Consider the following 6479-nt stretch of genomic DNA (forward strand, 5'->3'; position numbering starts at 1 on the left):
CTGCCTGTTTGTAAAATATACTTATCGGTCATGCTAGTATACACATAAAAATGTTCTTTCAAAGCTTTGCTGTAGTGTTCGGCTGCCAGAGAATAAGCGTGGTCTGAATGTTGCTCAGTTTCAGTATTTTCAGTTGACCAGGGAAATATCGGTAGTGTAGCATAGTGTTTCAGAATGGGTATCTTTCCAACACCAAACCAAATGATCTCAAACACAAGTTTTCTTTAATAATTCTATTTCATAATTTCATGCCTTATATGCCAAGGCTTAGGGGAAATATCGCGGGGGGAAAATACGATAGAAATCATATTTTACTCTAGAATTTTTTCCAAGTGAAGTGCAAGTATTTTTTTTTTTGAGATACACACACATCGGTGTCGACCCGAGGCCTTAGACACCAGCACTCAATAACTGATTAATCAGGGCGAGATATGTGTAACGGCCACGCCAACGGGGGGATACGTGGGGACAGGGGCGGGGACACCCGTGGCGGAAGTATGCCGACCACCCGTTGGGGGATTGGTGGTCGTCCTCACACGGCCATCCACAAACTCTGCCTCCCGGACGCCTGGGATTACAGGAGTGAGCCACTACTCCCGGCCAAACATTCGTAATGGAAACAGTTGAAAAAACTGTCAACACAAACGCCGAGTGTAACTACGCCGCCATTTTAACAATCTACGATTAGAGACTACTCAATAATCGGTCAGAGCCCTCTGAACCTCTTAGGCCCGCACAAAAACTCCATTGTCCCCCGATGAGCTTCCCCCTTTTCACCGCTTGGCGTAAATAGGAATATGGTCGATTATTGTTCAAATCCATTGTAACCGATAAGTGTTCTTATTTCTATGAAATAATCGAACATCCGGTATCACCGATTACATATTAAATACGGCTCTATTTTTGATTAGGTTTGTCGGAATTGAATAAGTTCGAATGAGTTTACAATAAATTAATATTTTATTTACGAAAATTAAATAAATACTAATTTACTACATAGTCAAGTCCATCTATCTCGATTTGTTTGTACGCTCTTGGACTATACATTACAAGCCGTGGAAGAAATACTTAATTCAACTAAACTTACTAGCGTTTTCCATTTGATTGCTCTCGAGCGCTCTAGATCGCTCTGATCAACATTTTATGTTCCATTTGCGTGCTCGGAGTCTCGCATGTTCCATTTCTTGCTCTCGGGTGCTCCGAGATCGCTCAAAACCGATCTGCCGATCAGGGGCGGATCCATAGGGGGGGCGATGAGGGCGATCGCCCCCCCTTAGTATACTTGAAAAAACATAACAATTTTTGAAGTTATTGAAATATACATGTATTTATCTAGTTGTAGAAAGTACTTCGTTTAAACAAACGAAAATGAGAGCTCCACGTTACATTTTCACGCTCCATATAGGCTTCGAGCTTAGAAACGAAAGCGCCATCTACTTTAACACCTGCCAACTAAATTTGTGAAGAAATAGCAGAGGACTTTTGAATGCCCATGATCGCCCCTCCTTACTTGATGGCCTGGATCCGCTCCTGCTGCCGATTCCGACAGATGAACGGATCGAGATCGGAGGAAATTTTTCCGTGTCCCTTTTAGATTTTTTGGCAAAATGGAAGACCAAGACGCGAAAATTTAAATTACTAGCAGACGAAAATCTACAAAGCGCGGGAATTATTTTCATGGAATGATCCATTTGCGGTTTTACTCTAGTCGATCGGGGCGAGATCTATGACGTCAGAGACAGATTCGGAGTGAATCTCGAGCAATGAAATGGAAAAGGCTATTAGTTTCCGTGACACACTCTTGCTCCGTTATTTTCTCTCTCCAGTCCTCCTTCTCTGAGTCGTTTTCCACATGGGGATGACGGAGGTCGCCTGAACCGTTGCACGATTTTGGTAAAGTAATTTACTTAACTAAAATTAGGTAACTCGAATCATATCGAATAACAGCGGCAAATGTGCGTCGTTCGGGTAACGGTTTTTGAGGGAACTGTACTCGGTACAATCTTTGGGCTCTTACACTATTTCCCTGATGCCCGCCCCCGTACACTAGGTGCTAATCCGCGTACTCGGAATTTGTAAAATGCGTCATATACTTATCTTAAATTTTGATACAAAATAATGAATTGTCGATACCGCGCTTAATTTTGTTCTTTAAAAAAAACACACTACCTTGAATAGTAAAGAACAAAGCCTTAAGGGCCTCTCTGACTTTCCAAAAGGTCAAATAACGAAATTTAAACTTATCCCCTAGAGAAGATAAAGTTAGATAACGCCTACACAACTAGTGTTAGGTCTCATTAAGTACAGCTTAGGCAAAAACGGTCGGTGTGGTATTGTTAGTGTAATTGTTTTTCCGCCTAGGCTAAATAGTCAGGCTTTACGCAAATCAAACTACATAAGTACCATTCCGTATTTTCAACAGTTTCATTAGCACTCTTATTTCGCTCTTGTGCTCTTTCCAAAATAAGAAGCACTATCCTAGCTTGGATTAATTAAAGGGCAACGCAAGTGACCATGCATGGGGGTAAATTATCTTATAGATAAAAATAACGACTGCGCATGCGCTATCTGCCATAGCCTTTCCCTCTGTAAAAAAAGCAGAACCATATTTGCGGAATTTATTTTGTATAAATGCGCCTCTCGCGGTTTTTACGCAAAATCAATGCATTCTTTCAGAGATACTGACAATATAGAGATATGAAACTCCGCCTGAAAAGCGACCCCCGGAATTTTAAAAAATCCTGAGCGGAGCGACGCCTAACGACCGGGAGAAAGCGTATTTTTCGAAATCCCAAACAGCGGATTTCAGACGCAAAAATTTATATACGCGTTTTGGCTTAGAAATTATCATCTTGAGGGTTTGTATCAATAAAGAAATATGCCTGGAAGTAATTGTTCTGTAAAATTTTGTAACAGTTCCAAAGTAAAGCAAAGGATCTCCTTGTTTAAGTTTCCAAAAGAGAAAGAACGGTGGGAAAAATTAATTAATAGCTTTTGTTAGGCCTACCTTTAATATGTGGTTTTTCAATAAACTTAGCTCTGAGAAATGGCTGATAATGTCGGAAGAAGCTATCTTTATTTGAAAGATGCGATACATTTACATCATAATAAAAGGATTCTTGTTTTATGAATAGTAAAACCAAAAACAGACTGACATCAAACGCTATTCCAACAATATATTCAAATGAATTTAAGCCAACAAGTAAAAATTGAGTTTTAAGTATTGTTTATTTATAAGTTAATTTAAATGAAACATATTTCCCAAGGGAATGATAATTTAGCTAGTTGCTCACCCAAAGCCCCAATTTTCCCCCAGATCCCGAAGTATGTTGGAAGAATTCGAAAATGATATGTCAAAAAACGTCCAAAATATTAGAAAATAATTTCATTTTATTGTAGTATAGTCCAAAAGAATGAATTGATACCTGATTTCAACTTCACGAGTTCTACTACATTCGAATTTTGGTTTCCAAAAGGCTTAGTATGGTTTGCACACTTTTTGCGACTTAATACGTCCGTCGCGTGTTCTACGGCACCCGTTCCCATAAAGTAAAATTTACCCTGAAAATCCTCTAAGCAATCGTATTTCTTTATTAAAGCTGCACATATGATTCATTGAATTTCATTCAAAACGTAAACCTACTACAAATAAACACGGGAAGAAAAAGCTTTCTCCCGGTTGATAGATGGCGCCGACGTTAACGAAAAAAAAAGGGGTCGCAGCGATGTATAGGGAGTTTCATATCTCTATATTGTCAGTATCTCTGATTCTTTAGTCGCGAAAATGGCGGCTGGCCGAGGAAAGCGAAGTCTCCGTGCTTACCGACAAATCGGATCCTAAACTTCTACAAAATAAATGTAATAAAAAAAGATAAATATTCTGTCGGGGTATAATGATAGGGAAATTGTTAAGGGAGACGGGATATAGGAGTGTGTGTGGTGTTGAATTTTCTTAATCCAATGTGAGGCTAGCGGCAGAGATTTACCGCGTCCAAGGCCTAATGTTTCAACTTTCATTATTAAAAATATTCAATTCACAAATAATTTTATTCCAAAACATTGTTAAATCGAAAATATCAAAGTCCAACTCTCGGAAACTAACCCAGTTCTTTTCTCCATAATAAATAAATTAAGCTAGGCCTAAATTCCTGGGTTCGTTGATTGCGAGCTAACTCAGCGAAGAAAATCGAAAAATTCGCGAATGAGAGCGAAATTGCGCCACCAAGGAGAATAAGGCTTTCGCATGACCACTTGCGTTGCCCTCGCATAGGGATATTCCGGTCTCGTTGAAATTCCCTTCGCTGGTGGAAAAGATTGGATAGTGCTAATGGCGCTCTATCGGGAAAGATAGGCGTGACAACATCTGCGCATCCGCGAAATACGAGACACACCCGTTAATATATATACTTTCAAATTGAACGCCAAAACTAGTTCGAAAAAAAAACACCAGGTGTCCCTTCCTTCCGAATATATTTGTGGCCCGTTTTTCGCGTTTGCGCAGGTACAGCTTTGCATTTTATCGCCGCTAAAGCGCCATTAGCATAGGTTTCCAGGTTTTTGCTAAACAGGAATATCCCTATACGTTAATTAATCCAAGATCAAAGCATCCATTGGCGTAAATACTTAACCGTATCGGTTAATCCAGAATCCATAATAGATCGCAAAGACGTTTCAGCGGTTATATCGGCTGCCATTTTCCCATGATTCGATAAATTTCCACCAGGTACCGATCTCGGTTTTACTCCCGTGATAGGGTGCCAAAATTGTCATCCCGCCTAGTCTTCCCCTCTCTCTCTCTGTGCAGTGGGCTCTATGATAACTTCCTCTAATCTAATTCTGGTTAAACTCGATTCTTTGAAATAATAGAGTTTGGCATTAATAAAATCATTGTAGGATTTAGCACACTTCTGCTAGTACAATAATAACGCACTTTGGGCATTCACCGTTAAAAAACAAATGAATAATTAACGGAGACAATTGGGCTCAAGGCAGATACCGAACTTCACATTGACTTTACTGTGTATTTCGTTGTTTTAGGGCCCGGCTTTTGTGGGTCTAAAACTGTGAAACAAAGTTTTTTAGAACTCATGTTCATAGGACATTTTTGACTCATTAGGACCCAAAGAACACGCCCTAAAATTTATGACATACTTAACCACAACACCTTGTATATTGACCAGAAATGCACACGCTCCAGAGAAGCGACTATCAATCATTCCCAATTTCATTGGCTACAGATTAGATCCTCGGATTCGAGATTATTTAAAAAAAATTCTATAAAATAACATGACCTCCTTGTTTTAATGTGGTTCTTACATCACGGTCTCTTACTTTTACGAGTCTACGAGCGCGTGCTACAGTCGCGAGGAATATAGCTTTTCTAGCGCGTGTGAAGAATATACTAAATGCATATGTAACTAATAGCGTTTTCCATTTGATTGCTCAAGATTCGCTCCGAATCTGTCTCTGACGTCATAGATCTCGCCCCAATCGACTAGAGTAAAACCGCAAATGGAATATTCCATGAACATATTCCCGCGCTTTATGGTTTTTCGTCTGCTTGTAATTTGGACATTCGCGTCCTGGTCGGCCATTTTGCCAAAAAATCTAAAAGGAACACGCAAAAATTTGCTCCGTTCTCGATCTCGATCCGTTGATCTGTCGAAATCGGCAGATCGGTTTTGAGCGATCTCGGAGCACCCGAGAGCTGGAAATGGAACACTATTCTGTAAATATTCGAAATCGAATTTTCGATCGAAAACTAGATTTCGAACTTCGAGATCTCGACGAATGGTATTCGGTAAAGATTTCGAATAAGCATAAATCAATGCAATGACATGGTATAGGGTATCGAATTCCCATTCGATTTTTTACAGAATCACCCCCAGATTTGGGCACGCAAATGGAACATAAAATGTTGATCAGAGTGATCTAGAGCACTCGAGAGCAGTCAATTGGAAAACGCTAATAATTACCCATAAGTATTCCACTGTACCTTTATTCCATTCAAAAATCTTCACTAACGGTTTGTTTCACCACGAACCAGTAAAAAGGTGGACTACGTTAGATTTTAACCTTTTTATTCATCAACGGGTGGTCGGAATACTTCCGCCACGGGTGTCCCCACGTATCCCCCCGTTGGCGTGGCCGTTACACATATCTCGCCCTGATTAATCAGGTGGTCGAGCCGAGCGGACTGAATTTGTCCCACACGTTACAATTCCGAATTAAAAAAAAATGGCTCGGTTTCTGCGGATGAAGTTAAATAATGAGTAATTTAGAAAAATAAAAGGTTGGGGTAAATTACCAACAAGTAATCGCTTTCCGAAAATGGATCAAGTCGTTGAAGTGGGATATTCCACCAGCGTTATTAAAACCCATATCAAGCCTAGAAGAGTTAGGCGTAGGCTCAAAAGAATCTGCAAAGACTCCAACCTTGTAGATGCGCCAGAAAAGCTCAACCTGAATTTCAACTGTTT

This window comes from Leiobunum rupestre, chromosome 4 (genome assembly GCF_980474605.1).
Source record: "Leiobunum rupestre chromosome 4, qqLeiRupe1.1.hap1, whole genome shotgun sequence".
NCBI classification, from domain to species: domain Eukaryota; kingdom Metazoa; phylum Arthropoda; class Arachnida; order Opiliones; family Sclerosomatidae; genus Leiobunum; species Leiobunum rupestre.